At 45.1% G+C, this 22802-nt stretch overlaps 1 protein-coding gene across 1 annotated transcript in view; it reads left to right on the top strand.

The window, feature by feature from the left end:
• Positions 1–22802, top strand: part of PPWD1 (peptidylprolyl isomerase domain and WD repeat containing 1) — a 387705-nt gene that overhangs the window by 148930 nt on the left and 215973 nt on the right. The gene's annotated exons all lie outside the window — the stretch shown is intronic.

The following is a 22802-nucleotide window of genomic DNA, read 5'->3' on the forward strand; positions in this document are numbered from 1 at the left end:
TGCCCATGGCTCTTAACATTTTGTCCTGTATACACTTTGGTTACTGCAAAATTCCTGACTGTGTTCCCTGACAGCAGCAACGAATCCAGATCTATGGAAAACCTACCAAGTGATGCCTGAAAATCATGCCTGACTGTAAATCTGCTGCAGTCATCTTCCATCGTTTTCTTAGTTTTCATTGCAGACAGGCTTTGACTCTCTGCTGTATTTCCAATTTCATTCACATGAAACACTTTCTGCAATCCACTTTATGCTTGCCTGGGATTTTTTTGGAATGTAAGCAAAAAACGTGTATATGGCAACCCAGCCTATGCTTCATTTTCCAAATTCCAAGTCAAGCATTGAATGATGAGGGACGAGCTGTGGGTTCGCCAGGACTCTGCACTGTTGACAATTCTGCTCCTTGGGAGTTTGCTGGACTTCTCTGCTACTTTCCTATGCTGATGACACTTAGGTTTCATCATCCTCAAATAAGTTGGTCTGCCAAATGCCTCATTGTCCTATATAACTGGATGGTTTTCAAATGGTGAAAAAACGAAGACTGGTCTTTGGATGCGACTTGTTTTGCCAGTTTTACAACTTCTGATCCAGGCTCTCTGCCTGCGTCTGCTTCCAAAGTCAAGAGACTGAGAATAATCTATGATGCCAAACTCAAATTTTAATTCCAGTTGCAAAAGGTACAGACCATGAGATGCCTACAGAAGTGCTTGTTGGGCAGTATTGGAGGATATGGGGATGCCAGCATATCTTCTTAACATCATTAGGAGACTTCATTCGGATAATTTTGCCCAAGTTAGGAGTAGTAAATGGGGAGGCTTAACATCTAAATTCCCAGTCAATAGAGGAGTAAGACAGGGGTGTGTGTTGGCACCCACCCTATTCTGTCTCTTCGTCAATGCACTGATTGCCCACCTCAAGGGGGTCAAAGACATCGATGCCCCAAAACTAAAAAACGAACAGGTGGTGGCATTAATGTTTGCAGATGATTCCTATTGTCAAAATCGCCAATGGGAATCCAACGCGCCCTAGACAGCCTTGCCAATTTTTGTCATAAAAGGGGGTTGGAGATTAACAAACAAAAGACTATGTTTATGGTCTGCAATCCACCAAAGACCAGATGTGCTAATCCCTCCCTGAATGGCATCGCTTTGGACAGGGTAACTGTTTTTGAATACTTGGGTATCACCCTTACCGATAGAATGGATTGGGGCCCACAACTTGCTACGGCTAAACTTAGACTTGCTCAGACCACAGGTGGTATTTTAAAACTCCACAGGGAATCCACATCTAAGCCAGTTGCTTCTATCATAGAAGTATATAAAGCACAAGCACTGGAAGCAATTCTATATGGGACGGAACTGTGGGGTCATTGTCCGGTAGAAGGTATCAGTAAGACTGACAATCTATTTTTAAGATCACTGCTGGCTCTTCCAACTAGTACCCCTCTTATCCCCTTGAGAATGGACATGGGTATTAGACAAATAGAAGAAGAAGTGGCTCTACGGCCCTTAACCTATTGGCGCAGACTTTGGGTAACCCCTGAGCTGATGCATTTTTTATCTGAAACTGAAGAGTTATTGGGCCTCCCTGGCACTGAGAAACTGCCCTGGTTTGCTTTTATAAAAAAAGAAAGTATGAGAATGAGTTTACCAGGGCTTTGGTCTAATGCTGCAGTAGCCTGTGCTGAGTTGTCGCGCGCTGATTTGGTCAATTTGTATCGCATGAATAGAATCAGGGATACCCTTAGTAATTCTGACCTGGGTTTACTTACCCTACAGTTTTTTAATATAAAAGACGAATATAAAGTGGAGCCGTTCTTAGACGAGGTCCTACCCAGTGCAGCGAGAAAACTTGATTTGCAATTTAGATATGGCACACTCCCGCTTAGGGTCTTCTCCTATAAATGGTTGTCCAACAAGTCAGTAGAATGTCCGGCTTGTGGGGCCAAGGAAAAGACTAAGTCCCATGTTTTCTTCTTCTGCCCAAAGTATAAATCCCTATGGCAACGTTGGCTTGTCTAACTTTGCCGAAATCTGGGGTTTAGATATCATTGAGGCCCTCAGAATACTTAAGAGTAACACCTCTACTCCTCTTGTATTCTCTGTTTTGCGCTTCATCAATGCTATGTGGCGCATCCTTTTTTATAAAAAAAAAATATTTTTATATATGTTCATCTCCCAGAAACTGACCAAGAATTGCAAACCTGTATCCTTTTTAATGTTTTTATATTTCTTAAAACGTTTAATATTTTTATATATTGAATGACAACTGGATTGTGCTCCTATTTTTAAGAAGTTATAAATATTAGTAATGATATTGATTGTATGTATCTTTTATGGTCTATGACCGAAATAAAGATTATTTGACTGACTGACTGGCTTGTTGAAGATAATTTTACTATTCATTCATGCAGATTCCACTGCTTTATTTGTTGGCACTTGCATTGACAAAGCAAATTTCCAATCAATGCTTCAGGTAGGCCTAAATTTGCACACTGCAAACATTTCAGAATCTGGGTGTGTCGTTAATTTGAGAGTTGATGAAGTTTGAATTTGTCTCTCACTTACGAGGGGCACCCTACTGACTGCAAGAGATACTATTCATGGCCCTGTCAAGGTTATATTCCCCCCCCCCCCCGGCCTCCCCCTCACTCATCTCCTGGTTCTGAACTTTGATATGGCACACTCACCTTACTTTAGATTTCGTGTTTTAAGCAAACCTGCAATGGGGAAGACGCTCTCTGGACTTAGTGATGCAAGCCATCTGTTTGGAAACCCATAAACATTTCCAGAAAACCTTTCCTTTCTTGGTTGACACAGTGCGCTCTGCAGATAGATTTGTAGCTTGTTGGATGAAGTAAAGCCCCAAAGAAGGGCAGATGTGATAGAAAAGCACCCATAATAGTCTTTTGTAATGCCACTCTTTCGGCGGAACAGAGTGTACCAGAAACCCGTGACCTGCTCAGTCCTCACTGAGTGCTAGTATTAGGGAACACATCGACCTCCATTATCCTCTTTTGGTTACTTTTGAGATGAGGACGGGGGCAGCATGGGGAACCCTTATAGAACAATTAGGGCCTAGAACAGTGCAGTCTCACCATTTCTCTTGAAGAAAAGGCATGAGTTTAGTTCTCCTTGTCATGTGGAGTGCCTTGTGGCTCCTGGACTGTCTTGTTTCCTTAAAGTATCCTCTGTCCACATTTTCAAGGGCAGGTAAGCCCCCTTTTCCTTCACAAGTGACACCAGCAGGATGTCTGTCCAAGAGTCCTGGCCTGTTCCCAGTCCTTCGTTGCAAACAAGCAGAAAATAAAGTTCTTGACATTACATTTGCTCTGAGGTTGATCTGAATCCCCAGATTTCCAAAGGATATACTACTTACTAGAAACAACAGTTCAGTAAATATGCCATTTTTTGGGGCACAAGCAGTGAGACTGAACCAACCACTGTGCAACCTTTTTCAAAATTAAAGCACTTGAGCACTGGGGGCATTCTGCTTGCTCTGTGGGTTGCCAGAGAAAAATGTCCTTCGTCAGTTCTCCCTTACTCAAGTATTATCCCGAAGATGCAATCGGTGGAAGCAGAGATAGCAGGAACTTAAAGCACCAATGTGCGAGCAGTGTATTCATCCTAGACCAGAATGAACATAACCACTTCATATAGTGAGAACCCAAATGATGGACTGCGTTCTGCAGTTGTCTCTACTATAGGTAAGGGGTCACAGCAGAACCAATCCTAACCTAGAGCAGATCACAAGACCCACCCAACGGGGCCGCAATACAAACCGGTCGGACCGGGTCTGCCTTATAAGGACTCATAATTAGCCCAAAACCATTGAGTGAACAGGCAGATAGCCCTTATTTGGGCACAACAACGCATCCGCCCGAGTGTAATTACCGGCTATACTAATTAAGACCACCGGGTATAAATACCACACACAGCAGTCTCTGGCATCCATTCGAGCGGAGCAGCGTGTGGGGCAAGACGGTGGACAACTCGTCCCGAGTTTGTGAGTATACTGCAGGTTACACAAGGCCTTCCTTATGATAAAGTGAGTAAGAAATGATTTTGAAATAAAACCCATTTGTATATTGTTTTTTCCACTTAGACTGCACAAAGTAGCAATCACCCCCCAGACGTTCTAGAGTGCTCATGAAGCAAGCAACTTGTATCTAATAAGTATGACCTAAACTTCATTGATATTCATTTTTAAGACAATCTTGTGTTCTCTATGTTGTATGTCTTGGGAGTCTTCTTTTACAGGGCCAACTGTGCTAATGGTTCGTTCCAGGTGACTGCACCTTTCTGAACTACCCGTGACTAGGGAGACCATTTCTTTTTCTTGTTTTCTTTTTCAGGTCATGCGAATGCATGTATCCTGAGCAAAAAAAAACCGCTGTAGGCACATTATAGCCTATTTTTTATACACTTAAAAATATTTTTTCACTTTTTTACTAACACAAAACTTTTGAGTTACAAACTAGTGAAACGTGAGTAAGGTGGGGAAGTTGTGCCCCCGTCCTGAAGAAGGAGCACATGCTCCGAAACATGTCGACGCACACATGAGGTACTGTCCATAACCACGACAGATACTACCTCGCACTTCACTTCTTTTAGTAGTGCCAGCTCGGGGTTGTGAATAAAGTTTTTTCCAAGACACCCACGAGCCAGGTACTTTTTAATTCTTCACTAAAACCCACCACTCACATTAATATCCCTATCACTTGCACCACACACACCACACATAGTCATTGATTTCAGTGCTCCCACGTAGTCGTTGGTCGCAGCACGCCGCATCCCGATAGAGGGGTGCGAAGACCCCAATGATGAAGCATGACACCAAGGGGCCTTTTGGTGTGTGAGGGGTATTTTAAAAAACACTAAGTGCTCCCATACCTCTGTTGGGCAACAATTCCCTGCTAGTAGGATTCCTTTTGTTTATGCATATCATTCAACCTCCCTATTATACTATTACATCTTATAGAGTATGATTGATCGGGAATTACTAGAGTAATTACATATATTGAAAAAGCAGTTAAAGCCAGTCCCTCAAATTTAAGGATGCTGAACCCTCACCCACGAGGTGTCCTGCTTTGCCGACTCCTCATTCTGGATACTATCTTTTGACGGAAGGTGGGCTTCTAATTAGGAGCTCTCTGTAGGGGACTTGTTGAATATTTCAGCCTCTGATTGAAAGTGTTGTATGTCTCCTTTCGCTGGTTTGCCATTTTGATTTATTGATCTGCAATCTGTTTCTAACTTGAAATTACTTAGTGGTAGGCAGGGATGCTTTATGGATGCCTCAATATGGTAACATTAAAATAATTTACAAACTTTAAAAAATATACACCTTGTTCATATAGAATTGAAGGTCGGCATGTTACAGCCAATGTAGCAGACCCAATCAGGACCTACAGCTTTCTTCAGGACCAGCATCCCAGAGTATTTTATTGCCCACTAACTGTCGGTGTAGGCACAGTGTGTTGTATGGAAAGATGTATATGAAAAATATTTTTGAATACAAACCAGATAAGGTTGCCTGGTTCTGCTGCTCTCTTCTGTGTCCAAAGGCGGCAGACATGGTCTTATTTAGGTAACATCAAGACTGTAAATATATGCATAAGGATCCACATGAAAGTATCTCCATTTATCAATGATGTGCATTCTATAAAGTTTACACTCTGGTACAGGAACAGGCATCTGCATGAATAACCTAGTCCAAGGCTACCAATCTGGGTTAAAACCATGCTGGAGTACTAAAGCAGGAACGCTAAGTAAGTAAAGTAAAGTCTTATATAGCGCAAGAATGCCGAGGTGTCTTGGCGCTGAGGAAAGCAGCCAGGAAGGGATAGATACTGTAGTGGGGGGAAAATCCAGGTTTTAACTTGGCTCCTAAACCACGATCTTGACGGTGACAACCTGATATTGAGTGGGAGTTCATTCCGAAGCTTGGAGGCCAAGAAAGATGGTTAGCGGTCTTCCCATCTGGCTCGCCTAACTCTGGGGACGTGTACCAGGAGTTTGTTGGCCGATCTGAACGTCCTGCTAGGGGAATGCCTTTTGAATAGTTTATTTTAGTGTGCCCCCCTCCATAAAGGACTTTATGGACCATGCACAGTGCCTTAAACTCAATTCTCTGATTGACAAGTAACCAATGTAGATCTCTGATTGCACCTGATACTGCAACCTCCTGAGGCGGAAGCCGGGAGCAGCGATAGCCGATCTAGAAATTTTAAACTGTGTAATATTGTGTTTTTAAACCCTCACCGATCCTTTTGGCATCAGTCCTCAGACTCGGGCATCCCCGCACAGCGGAGTTAGCGCTGACACGGGTGAACGCTTCCTTCTTGCCGTCATTTGCCTTCGAGCTCATTGAGCCACTAGACACGCCTACTTGTGCTGGCCACGCCCCCCCTCACCAGGTATAAAGCGCGCGCTGACTACAAGGGCCGTATTGATACTGCAACCTCCTGAGGCGGAAGCCGGGAGCAGCGATAGCCGATCTAGAAATTTTAAACTGTGTAATATTGTGTTTTTAAACCCTCACCGATCCTTTGGGCATCAGTCCTCAGACTCAGGCATCCCGCACAGCGGAGTTAGCGCTGACACGGGTGAACGCTTCCTTCTTGTCGCCTTTTGCCTTCGAGCTCATTGAGCCACTAGACACGCCTACTTGTGCTGGCCACGCCCCTCCTCCAACACCCTCATCAATCCCATAAAGCATGTTTCTCTGCCGGAAGCGCAGCGGACGAGCGCAGCGGGCGCGACGTTGGCGCGCCGAAGGCGTGCTTAAGGCAAGTTCGTCTGCGCTCGTCCGCGCTAGGCAGAGGTCAGAGCCAGACACTATAGATAATGCGATCCACCTAACGCACAGATACTCAAGGGATGCTCTGCTCCATTTGAATAGAAATTTAAAGGGCCCCTGCTTACATTCTGTAGTTGGGGACAGCTCCTCCAACCACTGCCTCCATTGCCCGTATAAATGTACACCCTATGTGCCTCAACACTCCTCTTCCATTCTAATGCGTATGGCCCTGATTAATTGCAGATCACTCCCCAAGCATTCAATCGAAATCTACCACACTTTAGAAAATCGTCAGTTAGACGTTTTTTTCTAACAGAAACCTGGTTGGGACCAGATTCTGACCCAGACATCGTCAAGTCCCTCCCTCCCGGCTTCTTAATTCAACATGTGGACCGATCCAAAGGGAAGGGAGAGGGTATCGCTATAATTTATAAAGACCATCTTTCCTGCCGATTACAAGGCAGCCCCCTCCTAGATTGTGAAAATGTTCTATTCTCTATTCAAGCCACCCCATGTAGATCTTTGTCAGGAATTCTTATCTATCGCCCTCCAGGGCCCATGGGCCAGTTCAGTGAATCTCTCATGGAACATACTTGCATATTGGCTGCCATCCATTCTACTTTCATGATCCTAGGAGATCTCAACATTCATTTCGATAAAAAGGAAGTCAAACAAGCCTCTGACCTAATAGCAGACTTTGAAACCCTTCAGCTTAGGCTACAAAGTAGACAACCGACCCATTCACTGGGCCACCTGTTGGATCCTATTTTTTCCAACATTAATGATCTTACTATCTTAGATCATACTCCCATACCATGGTCTGACCATTTCTTAATTTCACTCAATTGGCAGCTATATAACGTCTTACGCCCTAAATCTCTGCCTAATAAGCCCACCCGCTCTTGGGCTACCCTAGACCCAGAAAAATGGAAGTTAAATCTAGAGCGCTCCCCCCCGAAATTTGTCTCCAACCCTATTCACGCTGATGCAGAGTTCTCGAAATGGATAGGCGAGACATTGGACAAAACCCTACCTAAAAAATCTACCTGTAAGCCCAGAGGTAAAATTACCTCCCCATGGTTCACCCAGGAAATGCGACTTCTGAAAAAAGTCTGTAAGAAATCGGAAAGAGACTGGAGAAAAAACTTCGACCCTATTAAAAAAATTGAATATAAACAGACCATTCTCAACTACAAAAAAAAGCACTTAAAATCGCCCATACCAAATATTTCGAGGAAAAAATCAAATCATCTACCAACTCATTAAGGAAGATGTTTCAAATTGCTAAAAAACTTCTTAAAGCACTTGATCCTCCCCCTTCAGTAGAGCCATCAGCTAACCGATGCAATGAACTTGCGGAATTTTTTTAATCAAAGATTAAAAACATTCTCACATCTCTTCCGTCACAAACATCTGACGCTCTCTCCATTTCTAATCCGCCTAGCTCTACACCCCATGCTACAGCACATCAATTGTCCCACTTCACCCCCTTGACAATAGATACTCTCTCCCCAATACTATATTCAATTAAAAGTGGATCCCCAACCGATCCCGCACCCTTTAACATCCTAAAGTTAGTTGCGCCTACCATCCTTCCTTATCTTACGAATCTGATCAACATCTCGCTTATCCAGGGCGTTGTTCCACCTAGCTGGAAAAAAGCAATTGTCAAAGCCCTTATTAAGAAATCGCACCTGGACCCATTAGAACTAGGCAATTTTCGGCCGATCTCCTTGCTCTCAGGCATCAGCAAGATAGCCGAAAAATATGTCAATTATCAACTTTCTGAATACCTTGAAACCAATGGTCTCCTGGAGCCGTCTCAGATGGGATTTAGGCCCGGCCAGAGCACAGAACCTGCGATATTGGCGGTTGTCGAAGAGGCAAGAAAAATCATCGACTCAGGAGGATCAGTGGCAGTGATCCTCCTGGACCTGAGTGCAGCCTTCGACACCGTCAACCATTCGACACTGGTCCATAGTCTTGGGGATCTTGGAATCGTAGGGACGGCCCTATCCTGGTTGGAATCCTTCCTTAACGATAGGTCCTTCCAGGTAGCAGATGGTAATTTTACTTCCAGGCCTACTGCCATCAGCTGTGGGGTCCCTCGGGGCTCGTCCCTGAGTCCGACCCTTTTTAATGTTTACATGTCCCCCCCCTTGAGAAAATCGTCACCCCTTTCGGGATCGAGCTTTTAACTTATGCTGACGATACCCAATTGGTAGTCTCCCTAAGTCAGCAAGACCAGTCCCTCACCAACCTCCACAACTGTCTTAGCGACATAACTAAATGGATGAACATCTCACATCTCAAACTTAATAATGACAAGACAGAGATAATGGTCCTAGGCAATCAGTCACTCTACCAACCTAAAGCCCTGTGGCCTCCCTGTATGGGCACGGCTCCTAATCCAAAACAAGAAATCAAAAGTCTAGGAATCTGGCTGGATGAAGGCCTCAATTTCTTTACTCAAGCAAGAAAAACGGCCGGTGTGTGCCATGGCCTTCTACGGACGGCTAGAAAAATGTTGCCTTTACTCCCAACACAATCTCAAAAACTCTTGATTCACGGCCTTGTGTTGTCCCGCCTAGACTACGGCAACGCCCTCTATCTGGGGGCCCCTAAAAAAGTACTGTCAAAACTCCAGACAGTACAAAATACTGCCGCCCGTCTTCTCACAGGAACCCACCGTCGATGTTCAGCCAAACCAGCTCTGAACGCCTTGCATTGGCTGCCTATTCAGGAGAGAATACAATTTAAGGCACTATGCACGACACATAAAATTCTTCATGGTAAGGCTCCATCCATCTTAAAAAACCTTATCACTCCCTATACTACCAAGAGAACATTACGTTCTTCACACTGCAACTTGGCATCCGTACCCAGAATCAAGAAAGCCCGCTCTGGAGGTCGACTATTTGTATATAATGCTTCCAAGCTATGGAATTCTCTGCCCCCAGACATCAGAGCCCAGCCCAACCTACTCTTATTTCGTAAAGCACTCAAGACCTGGCTGTTCCCGTAACTCTTCCCTCGCACTTGGTTTCTTTATCACTAGCGCTGGGACGCTTACGGGCAGCCATGCGCTTTACAAATCTGTAAAATAAATAAATAAATAAAGGGCGTTACAATAGTCAAGAATGAACAGAATAAGAGCCACCATAACCGTTTTTTTAAAATCCTCAGGTAAAAAAGGCAGAATTTTCCGAAGTGTTTTTAGGAGAAAGTAGCAGGCTGATGTCAATTGATTGATCTACCCAGAAAGATTGAGCTGGGCGTCACATAAGAAGCCAAGGTTTCTCACTTTGGAGGCCAGGACAGGGCAACCCCAGCCGCTGCTGGCCACCAAGCGTGGGACCAAATGGGAGGACCATAGCCAAATTCCATGACCTCTGTCTTGGACGCGTTCAATTTTAGGTAATTATTCTGCATCAATTCCATAATGTGGCCACAACAGCTGTGAAATCTGCCAGCCAACATTTCTGGCTTTGATGCATTAGAGATAATAATATGAGTGTCGTCTGCATATGACACTGACAAGAAGCTGTGGTCTTTAATTAGTTTGGCCAGCGAGGTTACATAAATATTAAAAAGGTGTGGAGGGAGTGCTGACACTTGCTGCACTCCCCCGGGAAGAAAGAATGTGCCCGATTCTATGGAGTTCCAGCACACGCTCTGTTCTCTGACAGAGAGGAAGGATGTGAGAAGGGAATGGGCAGAGGCCCCAATTCCTACTGCCTCGAGCCCTCGCGTAAGTACAGCATGATTAACCGTATCGAACGCGGCTGATAGTTTAAGTAGGATCAGGATGGCCCTTCCACCTTTGTCAACTTGTCATCTAATTTCTTCTGTGGCCAAAGTAAGTGCTGATTCCGTTGAAATGCCTTAACGAACGCCATATTGTGTAGAGTCTAGCAGATTGTTAGCGTTTAGATAGTCTGTGAGCTCTGTATTATTGGCCTTTTCAAGGACTTTCGCTGCCAGGGTTAGGCAGGAGATTGGACAGTAATTTGTGACCTCTAGAGAGGGTCAAGGAAGGGTTTCTTTAGAATGGGTCGGATACAAGCTTTCTTCCAGGAGGATGGGAAAACACCGGTGTTGATAGCATTGTTCAAAAGAGGTTGACTACACCCTCCTCCTTCTGGCTGAAATAACCTCTGCTTGCTGGTTCAGCTTTAACGTTCAGCAGCCTTCAACACAGTCTACCGTCCAGCAAATAATCTACACTCTGAAAACTTCATGGGCTTCTCTGGCTTATCCTGCAGTGGTTCATTTTCTACCTTGCCTACCCAGAGCAACATGCACGGATATGAGGCTCTAGATCCATGGCTCTCCCTGTCATTGGAGCCGTTCTTGTAGACTGTAATTACCTTGGTCCCCCTGTATGCTCACAATACCTACCCTTATCTCAAAATCTCCTGAACCACAGAGTTAGAGACTCAAAGCCTGCCTCAACCATCCAATCCTGGGTTACGGCCAACTACCTGATGATTATCCGGATTAAGACAGAATTTCTCCTGTTCGCTAACTATGTCAAACAATCACAGATTCAGACATGGTTCTCCAGTTTAGGCCTCGCAGACTTTACAACTCAACTGATGGGCCAGGCCAAACCTCTTTGATTCATCATAAATACAGACTTGTCACTTAAAGAATATATCGCCAAGAAGGCCATAAATGCCTTGTTTCAACGATGCCCCTTATAAAAAAAGTGAAACCTTTTTCCAAAGAGAAGACTTGAGCACAATAGTAAAAGCCCTAGTCCTCTCCCCCCTAGATGTATACAACACCCTGCTCTGTGGTCTGCCATAGACCAACCTTGCTACCCTGAAGGGCATCCTTCATTTAGCAGCACAAATCATCATAAGTTCCCCAAAACAAATTGGACACCGTTTGCCTATCGTTTATACTATAAAGCATTCTTAGCCCAGCCAACGCCTGGTTCATAACAGATGTTTTGCAGTAAGAATGTTTGCTGTAATCACACTCTGCATGTCATTGCCTCATCTAGTGTATTTTCTGTAGGCGTCATCGTCGACAACCATTTGGTGATATGCCCATCCCCTCTGTGACATGCACCCCAGAAGTTCCGGTGTGGAGTCACCATCTTCAAATTCTTTTTTTACGCCGTTGGGTCTGGATTCAAGATAGAGGAGTTCCGAGACAGTCGAAGAAAAGTGACGGATTGTCGAAGGCACTAGGAAAATACAGATTAAACCAGCCTAATACCCCAGTAGTCCTCGCACACCAAGAGGAAACTCTTTGCAGCCCCAATGGGAAACCACAGACTCAGGATTACTTAACTGGAGAATGCAGAGGTGTGAGGCAGTGAGGAGAGATGGAGTATACAACTTTTAAATTCAGCCCCAATTGCCATCACAAATTTGCGTAGAAATACCAGCATGCGATTAATAATCTATTTCTCCCAAAAGACCACAATGCAGAGAATTGCGAGGCCTGAACTGAGTTTCAGCCCAAGACACTGAGGCAGAGTAAATACTGGGTATACTACGCCATGGTCGACACCTAACAGAAACAGCCCTCCCTCAAAAGTAGGGCCTCCCTAGGGATGAGGAACCAACTAAGACACCGAACTGGCACAGGCAGGGAAATCTGACACAAAGGAAAATTATCAACGTTGAGTGACTGAAGGCAATGAAGAAAGCGATGAAGGAAGCCAGGGGCAGGGAGTGGCAAAAGGTAATAAAATAGCAAAAAGGCTCAGAGTCTAACGTCAAAGGATGGCAAAAAAATAAAAGGAGCCTCACAGAGTTCAAGAACAAGCACACTGATGGGTGGCAGACCTTCCAAGCGATTCTTGATGCCGGGAGCTGCTCGAGAGGCAGTGAAGGAAAAGGGAAGACAAAGGTGAAGGATCCGCCGACTCTGGAAAACAAGCAGTGGCAATACCAATAGGTCTCGCATTTGCGAGTTAGAGCTATTGGCGTTGTAATTGACAATAACTTTTACCCATGTTATTTGGTTTGGAGTGGAGTGAATGTATGTGGTTTGAAGTAGAATTATGTGGGTTGGATTGGAATTGTTGTGGAATCATGTGGGGTGGAATTGTGTTATGTAGTGTGGAATTTATTTGTGTAGTGGAATTATGTGGCATGGTGGATAAATAGGGTTTGGGGCGGTAAAGATTAATTAAGAAGACAAACGCAGGAGCTGCAGCAGCAACAGGGAGTTGGGGTAACAGGAGCTGTGTGGGATGTGGACTTTGTCTGCCTAAAGCTAAACATTGGTGTTGTAAATGACAATGTTTTTTGCCTATGTGTTATGGAGTGGAGTGTATGTATGTGATGCACGGTGGAATTATGGGGGTTGGATTGGAACGGTTTGTTGCGCGGCAATGGAGTGGATTTTTGTAGTGGAATTGTGTGGCGCAGTGTGGAGTGTGATTATGTGGATAGCAACTATGTGGTATTGAGTGTAGAGTGTAATTATGTGGATTGGTATTTTGTGTTGTGCAGTGGTATGTAGTGGAGTTTAATTCTGTGGTCTGCTGTTGAATTTTGTAGCATATTATGGAATTCTGTGGTGTGGGTTTGGATGTATGTGGTGTGTTGACTTGAAATATGTTGTTTAATTATATGTTGTGGAATAGACGTGTGGAGCCTCAGAGTTCAAGAACAAGCACACCGATGGGTGGCAAACCTTCCAAGCGATTCTCGATGCCAGGAGCTGCTGGAGAGGCAGTGAAGGAAAGGGGAAGACAAGGGTGAAGGATCCGCCGACTCTGGAAAACAAGCAGTGGCAATGCCAATAGGTCTCACATTTGCGAGTTAGAGCTATTGGCGTTGTAATTGACAATACCTTTTACCCATGTGTTTTGGTTTGGAGTGGAGTGAATGTATGTGGTTTGGAGTAGAATTATGTGGGTTGGATTGGAATTGTTGTGGAATCATGTGGGGTCGAATTGTGTGGAGTTTATTTGTGTAGTGGAATTATATGGCATGGTGGATAAATAGGGTTTGGGGGCGGTAACGATTAATTAAGAAGACAAACGCAGGCGCTGCAGCAGCAACAGAGAGTTGGGGGAACAACAGAAGCTGTATGGGATGTAGACTTTGTCTGCCTAAAACTAAACATTGGTGTTGTAAATGACAATGTCTTTTGCCTATGTGTTATGGAGTGGAGTGGACGTATGTGATACACGGTGGAATTATGGGGGTTGGATTGGAACTATTAGTTGTGCGGCAATGGAGTGGATTTTTGTAGTGGCGCAGCGTGGAGTGTGATTATGTGGATAGCAGCTTTGTGGTATTGAGTGTAATTATGTGTATTGGTATTTTGTGTTGTGGAGTGGTATGTGGTGGAGTTTAATTCTGTGGTGTGATGTTGACTTTTGTAGCATAATAAGGAATTCTGTGGTGTAGCTTTGGATGTATGTGGTGTGTTGAGTTGAAATATGTAGTTTAATTATATGGTGTGGAATAGACTTGTGGAGTTGACTTGTGTTGCGTTGAGTGAAATTATGCTAATTGGAATTGTGTGACATGGTGTGCTGTGTATTTTTGTGAATATTGCTATGTGGCATAGGGTGGTTTTATGTAGGGTGTATTTATCTGGTATTTAGGGGAGAGTAATTATGTGAAGTTAAATCATGTTGCGTTGAGTGATATTATGTGGAGTGTAATTATGTTGGGTAGTTTTGAATTGTGTGGTGTTGAATTGTGCATTTAGCAATTGTGTGGTGTATGTCATGTCAATAGCAATACTGTTTTAAGACCTGTGATTGCCCTCAAGACTAAAAGTACTGACCACGTCATGCCCTCCCGCAAATTGCATGTCATTTACATGCAGATGGCATCTGGTGTTCTACGAAAACCAACATGTGAAGGCTACCTTTTTAACCATGGCAGGTGGAGAGCACTTGAAAAGCAAAAATTAAGGGTGAGGATGGGTGAAGTAGCAGCGAAAGACAGCATGGGTGTGTACTATGCGTTCTGGTCTTGCCCCTAAAACTGATGTCAATTACAAAGCACCCCTAAAGCTCTCTTGAACCAACTTTACTCCTCAGTTCCAGGATCCCTTCAACCGCCAAGCGTGTCAGCACTATAACAATCCGAACACTACTTCCTAGGGTGTATCCCACCCAAACAAGCTCCTGGAACATTAGGCTGTGCCGCTTTCAATCCATCCAAAGACCCTGTTCCTGGCACAGAACATTATGATGTGCCTACCCGCCCTCCATCCATGACCCATACACCCTGCGGGCTGTGACATGACATCCCTGCACCCCATCGAGACACCCTGCAGGCAGGCACCCTCCCTGGACCACACGGGCTGCGATGACACCTCCTTGCACCCCCCAAACCCATGCTGGCTGTAGACTGGCCCCCTGCGCAGGACATGCACAGTACAGTTAGGCACAAGCACCAGGACACCATGATGTCTTATCTTACCATGCACAGTGGCTGCCTGTGTCTTTTTACCGCCTGCACCCCGTCCACTCACCGGGGCAGGACACCAGGCTACTCCTCGGCACCCCGTCCACTCACCGAGCCCAAGCTGCAGCATCCCTCTGCACTCTGCCTACCCCCCTGCAGGCTGTTACTCTGCCCTCCACAGCCGCTGCCCCTCACCTTAATCTCTCGCTCGCAGAAAGTGTCTCTGGTCTAGGGAGGGCTGCACGGATGGCTGAAAATCCTTCTCCCCCCTCCTCCTGGGGGTCCCGGGAAGCTGCCTCCTCCATCTCCATGGGCTCCTCTCCCAGCGCTGCGGCTGCACACCTTTTGCCCAGCAGCTTCTTGGTGGCCTCGTCCTGCCCCAGCTTTACAGTCATTGTGAGAAAGAGAGAGCATAGGCATGGGCTGGGGGCGGGTGACTAGGGTCAGGGCTGACAATGGTAAGGAGTTCAGATTCCCTCAGAATCCAACCCAGACAAGTTCTGACGAGGGCTCTTCCCAACATGGCGGCCGTTGTGTGACCATCCCCGCTGCTGTCCCGGGCGGGCTGAGTGTAGGGACTGGGGTGCCGGTGCAGAACTGGGGTGTCCACAGGAGTATCTGAACCCCGTCTGGGGAGTTAAGTCCCACAAGAAACGGGACAGTGCTGATGGGAAAGGCGCAGGGACGTGAAGCCTGGTGACTACCATGGTGTGTGATGTCGAACTGCAGTTATGGCTCTGGGACACACCCCCCAATGTCCCTGCTCCGCTCTAGCCCCTGACCCTATCACCAGGGAATGCCCGCCACCCCCAACCCGTACTCACAAGGGCCCCGCGCTGCTCCTATTGAGGCAGGGACGCTGCATGGCCTGGATTCCCGTCTCTGCACTCCCTCTCCGAGGCTCCCTATTCGACCGTTTGCGGGCCCTCTGGTCCCTCAGCCACGGTCCTCGGGACCCACTCTGCCCATCTCGATGGCCCCTTAAGTGTTCCCCACAAAAAAAAGTGTTGATCAAGCAGCCCTTTGCAATCACCGGAGTCCTGCAGAATTACAGGGAGGCAGCCGCCGCTATTGCTGTTTTCTTTAAACCTTATCACTTATTAATTTGGAGAGGGGGAGGGGTGGTGCACGGCCCCCCCTGTATAATCGGAAATATAGGCCTTTCAAATCCGGCCTTATTTGTTCACGTGATCTGAATACAGTGTCTTCGGAGCGCGGCAGCGGCTCCCACAGTGTCAATCTTCCTGCGTGAAAATGCCTCTGCGCTCCGCCGGCAGCCCCAGCGCCTTCCATTTAATGCCCTTTCCTTCTTATTCAGCAACAAAAGTTGGGTTTGCTGCGCACACTGCGCTCTGCATTATTTTTGCAGTATTGGATTTTGTAACTGGCCCTGCTTCGCCGCTTTTTTCGACTGCTTCTAATTAAGCATTTCCCTCCCTATCAATAAACTGGCCCATGGTGTTGGCCTGGTGAAAATGGCTGGCACATGGACAACCATCAAAGACACAAAAGCTCACACAGGACACACGTCTGCCACACAACATGGGCTTGTGTAAGTGGGCCATACATTAGTCGGTGCAGAGGAGGGCTTGGCGTTTAGATCTTGCTCGGAACCCTCACAGATAGTGTATATCTCATGCACGCAAAGCTCTGTGGCTCCACTCAGGACAGCCCTTTCTCCACCTGCAGAAGTAATGAGGCCCTTTACTGCACAGAGGATCAGATGAGTCCACAGCGGTGCTCTTGTTTTCTTTGCTTTCTTGTGTTCTTTGATCCTTGTTCTTTACATTTCTAATAACAAACAAATGTGCATCTCTGCAGATCTGCATTTATTTCAGAAGTCCGCGTGCCTATACCATGCTCTCCTGGTTCGAGCAATATAGGGCCACCGAGCTATTGGGAATGCCTTGCATGTGCAAGTCAGCGTGTGTTCAAATACACGTCTGGATTGGGAAGACATACGGACATATCCGTTTATTGATCTCTCGCAATCGTCTCATATATACAAGTATATGCCCCACTACATCCAACTCCACACACACACACAGATATAGATTGGAAAGTGCGAATATGTGCATCTAATTAGTATTTGTGTAAAATATATATCTGTTTTGACCCAGTTGTCGGTGCCGGAGCTCAAGTGTAGCGCGGTGCGTTTTCCTCGGCGGAGTTAAGCCGAATTATATCCACAACAAACACCAATCTCTTGGTAATGAAGACGCACTCACTCGAGTTGTATATTTCCAAAATACAGCTTCATTTATTCATGGTTTGTCGACCACGAAGCCCCAACGCGTTTCACCTCATCCTGAGGCTTGATCACGTGATCAAGCCTCAGGCTGAGGTGAAACGCGTTGAAATATACAACTCGAGTGAGTGCGTCTTCATTACCAAGAGATTGGTGTTTGTTGTGGATATATATATATATATATATATATACACACACACACACCCTTTTCAAAGGAAGTGAGTAGATGCGTGTTTCTATTTCAAATGGAGGGATCGGAGTTGTGTGGCGGTTTGCACCGAGCACAGACACACTGTTCATGTGTTGGCCTCTGTCGCCGCTGCCAGTTGCTGATCCCGCCCGCATCATATATTGCTATGAATCCGCCCAGCCAGCATACGGCAAGTAAAACAATAAAACAAGTCCGAACTTCGGAACATGTAAATGTGACAGCTAACATAGCGCCAAAGCTGTAAATAATCACTGTGCGGGTAAATTCATCTACATTACTGGGGCTGTACACGGGACTCGAGGACAGAGTGATGGACTGCCTTATCAACTGAGATAGAGCTTTCATACCAGAACTTGTACCTGCGGACCTGTCATAATCGCATTAAAAACAGGCCAGACTGTCATGTATTGCGATAGTGTGTGTAAATAAAATAAGGAGATAAATATGTAAAATGTCAATGATTTATCTCGCCAGGCCGGCCATTGTCACGCTTATGAAATACCGCGAAAAACCCGTATCATTAGAGCGCTCCGTTCACCGGCTCCCAAAGCGCTTTACTTTACACCCGGCTCCGGGGCTCTGGTTCCTTGTGCCCACCAATGTGGGAACCGTCGTGCTGAACGCGCCTTCACACCCACCGAAAACAGAAATATATCTCAGGCCAGGAGTCTGCGGACAGTTTTTTATTATTTCAGCAATAACTCACTCCGCTGGAAACGCTGACAGTATCCTGCTATTGAAAACGGAAGCAATACAAGTACTTCAAACCAGTCTATTAAAGCATAGCGTTTAAAATAATAAAAAAATATTAACAAATGAATTCGCGCAAATAAAGATTGAATTTGGGAAGAGAAGCTGTGAGAGGAACCAGACGTGCACAAACGAATATCAGCGTTTGACAAACTGTGATATTATACTAAAATGAAAGAAATATAAAAAAACATCTATTTCTTTCATTTTGGTATAACCGCTGCACCCACGGTTTACTTTTAAAATGTTAGAAGTAAAGCACGGGTGCCGCGATTATACTAAAATGAAAGAAATAGATGTTTTTTTATATTTCTTTCATTTTAGTATAACCACGGCACCCTCGCTTTACTTGTAACATTAAAAGTAAAGCACGTGTGACGTGTTTATAGCCAAAGTAGATTGCCAAGACGTGCTGCTTTCTCTTTTAGAGCCTGACTTACTGCTGTGGGAAAAGGTTCCTTATCTTCTTTATGGGGCCATCTGTTTCGCCCATAAAGAAGATAAGAAACCTTTTACGCCACCAGTAAGTCAAGGAACCCAGTCTGAAAAGAACGGGGGCTAAAAGAGAAAGAAGAACGTCACTAGGACCTCTTCTCCAATAGCTGGCCACCATTTAGCATGAACGGTGATGCCAGCCAATGGAAAAGAGGGGCAGGGCTTAACCTCGCTAGTGAAACTCACTCTATATCATTACAACTCGCCAGCTCGACTGCGTATGTGCGCAGTCTTTCGCAGGGCGAGACCTAAAAAGCAGAATAGAAAAGAGCAAGAAATGTGCTATCATGGAAATCATGATTTACATAGAGAGGCTTTTGGAAGCTGAAAGTTTATATCCGAGTTCTCTGATTGTTTAGTAGGTTTTAAGATTGCTGTTCCTAAGTGCTCTTTTGGTTTATGTGGCCTCGAAACAACACCCTCCATGAAGGCAGAAATGCGATTGCATTACCCTTGACATATATCCTTTTGAGGGCCTCTGGTGTGTCTTAGGTTGTGCGCCGTGGCATATTCTTTCTGGAAGGAGCAATAAACCCCTCCATAAATAAAAGTATTTGCTATCCACTTTTAGTACCTAAACAAACGTTTAACGGTGCACTTTTTTCTATGCGAAAAATTTAATGTTAAAACATTTCGGAGTAGATGTCCTCTGATGTTTCAAACATTAGAAATTATGACAAATAGATATATACCTTAAACACTTTGCACATGTATACTGTGAAGAGTGTTTCTGTAGAAGGCAATGACCTCCCACCCCTCACACACAAAAACTGAAATTTCTTCTATTTCAGAAATATTGCATGAACCCTTGAAGCGTGGGTGAATAACGTTAAAATTGTAAAATCTTCTCTAGAAAGTATCTGCTCAATCGTGTCTATTTTGATCAATTAGGCTCCTACCACTTACAATCTGGACACGTGAAACAAAACTATCAGTTTAAAGTTTGAAGTACAGATGGCTATTGTTCTTGGGACGCCAACAACCATTTCAGTTTAAAGGTCTCTGGAATTGCAATAGGGAAATGAATTCCTGCAGCCCCTGACTCTGAGCAGTCTCCGGCACAAACATTAATTGCTCTTTTTATTGCTAGGGGGCTGCCAATAAATGACACATCGAAGCTGCACAGTTTCACTCCGAATTCCCACAGCATTCCATCTAAGGGCTGTATCTAATCTGGGAATCACTGAATAAGGGGAAAGCCTGGCCGTAAAGCATGCTAAAAATTGATTTAGTTTTATTTTTATTTTGTTCCGTACAGGGTAAAAAAACACTTACCAAATGCATGCTGTAGCCAGGGCATGCATTTGTGTGCATTTGCTTGGGCAAGTAATTCCAGAAGAGGGCAGGTTGCTAAAAATGCTGCTTCGCTCTGACTAAGTGCACCAGTTCTTTACTTTATAATTGATATATAATTTAACATTCACCGAGAGGCATGAGAACCGCAGGTAGGTTTGCAGTATAGGCGCAGCAGTGAATCTTTCGGACGCACACCAGGGACAGGGCAGTGACTGAAACTGACCTCACGAGAAACACACTCCAGGGAGTGACGCTGTCCGCAGTACTGGCAGAAGTGGACCTGCAAAAGCAACACACGCAAATGCTTCTAGCACTCGACTCTATAGAGTAACCAATCTTAGTGGTAGGTTGAAGGGGAAAGAAACAAGCATTTGCAATGCAATAGGTCTCACATTAATTAAGTTTGAGCTATTGGCGTTGCTAAATATTGCAACACTAATTGCAACAAAAGTCTATAAATTGTAGGCCAAAAAAATGTGTATTTTTTTTTTGTAGCAATGGTGGCATGCTGCGCTTTAGATGAATATGTTTAAAAGTAAAGTGCGCCATACTGCGATTGCTAATATAGTTAATTGTGGATGCGTTAACAATTGATGTGTGCACTGATGGCAGGTGGTGTGTGTGCCTGTAGAAATTGTGCACTGATGGCTGGTGGTGTGTGTACCTGGTGGAAGTGTGCACTGCCAGCTGGTGGTGTGTGTGCCTGGTGGAAGCGTGTACTGACGGCTGGTGGTGTGTGTGCCTGATGAAAGCGTGCACTGACGGCTGGTGGTGGTGTGTGTGCCTGGTGAAAGCATGCACTGACGGCTGGTGATATGTGTGTGCCTGGTGAAAGCGTGCACTGATGGCAAGTGGTGTGTGTGTGTGTGCCTGGTGAAAGCGTGCACTGACATCTGGTGGTGTGTGTGCCTGGTGAAAGCATGCACTGACGGCTGGTGATGTGTGTGTGCCTGGTGAAAGCGTGCACTGATGGCAAGTGGTGTGTGTCTTTACCTGGTGAAAGTGTGCACTGACGGTGTGGTTGTGGTTGTGTGTTGTTCAGTAGGAGCCTCCCATTTTTTCTACTGACAGTTATGGTGATCAGCTGTAGAAAATATTACTGACAATGAAAATTGCTCAACCGGTTACTCTATTTTGGCTGAACCATAAATGCATAACTCTGCTGCTGCAGTGGCTGTGAGTCTAACTGTTGTTCTCCTGCACACACAGTGCAGACTTGGTACCCACCAAAATACCAGCAGCGTTTCTACAAGGTGCCATTGGGGCAGCTGCAAGGGTTCATTCTGCTACAATTCAGTATCTTTGTCATGTACTTAGTAAAAGGAAAACGCTAAAAATCAAGATATTTGCAAATCCGATGTGGACAAAGAATCTACAAGCTACAACTGTTTATAATCAAACATTAGCCATCAGTATCCTAAATTACATGTATACTAATCTAAGATGCAAACTGTGTTTTAGATATGCATCCTTATCAAAAAGGAACAATATTTGGAAAACTGCCAAGATACAGTAACTCAAAAGCCTTTCCTAAAACCAATCCACCATTATACCTATTCAATAGAAATATGGCCACCGTGCCACATATAGCAAGCCAGAACAATGAAACCTTTCCAGTATTAAAAACAAAATGCAGTGCCTGTACACAACAACAAAATAAAAAAAAGCCTTGAGAGAAATTAAGCACAGAGAACACAGCATCGTTAGTGCCCGGCCCTTGGGAGCCTGCTAAGTAACCGGATGCAAGGACTATGAATAGTGAGCAGAAGATGGATCTCCGGGGAGAAAAGTCAATCCTAGCACGCTCGGGGAAGTTCATTTGGGAGACTAGTGTGGGAGGGTCATTGGTGACTTCTTACGGCAGCGAGTTACTTCCAATAGAACTCAAGATTACCATCCTGCCGAGAGCATGGGAAAACTCAGACAAGCACTTTAATTAGACGTCGGGACTGGACAGAAGAGAAAACAAGCGGCACTTCAAGCAATCGTGAAAGTGATCGCTATTGTAGAATAGCTGGTGGTGTGTATGCACTGCCGGAAGTGTGCACTGCCGGCTGGTGGTGTGTGTGCCTTGTGGAAGCATGCACTGACGGCTGGTGGTGTTTGTGGTTGTGTGTGTAGTTGGTTGTATGTGTGGTTGGTTGTATGTGTGGTTGGTTGTATGTGTGGTTGGTTGTATGTGTGGTTGGTTGTATGTGTGTGTGGTTGTATGTGTGTGTGGTTGTATGTGTGTGTGGTTGTATGTGTGTGTGGTTGTATGTGCGAGTGGTTGTGTGTGGTTGTGGTTGTATGTGTGTGTGGTTGTATGTGTGTGGTTGTATGTGTGTGGTTGTATGTGTGGTTGTATGTGTGTGGTTGTACATGTGTGGTTGTAGCTGTGTGTGTGGGTGTGTAGTTGTGTGTGGGTGTGGTTGTGTGTTCAGTAGGAGCCTCACATTTTTTCTACTGACAGTTATGGTGATCAGCTGTAGAAAATATTACTGACAATGAAAATTGCTCAACCGGTTACTCTATTTAGGATGAACCATAAATGCATAACTCTGCTGCTGCAGTGGCTGTGAGTCTAACTGTTGTTCTCCTGCACACACAGTGTAGACTTGGTACC

This window comes from Lissotriton helveticus, chromosome 2_1, assembly GCF_964261635.1.
Source record: "Lissotriton helveticus chromosome 2_1, aLisHel1.1, whole genome shotgun sequence".
Taxonomy (NCBI): Eukaryota; Metazoa; Chordata; class Amphibia; order Caudata; family Salamandridae; genus Lissotriton; species Lissotriton helveticus.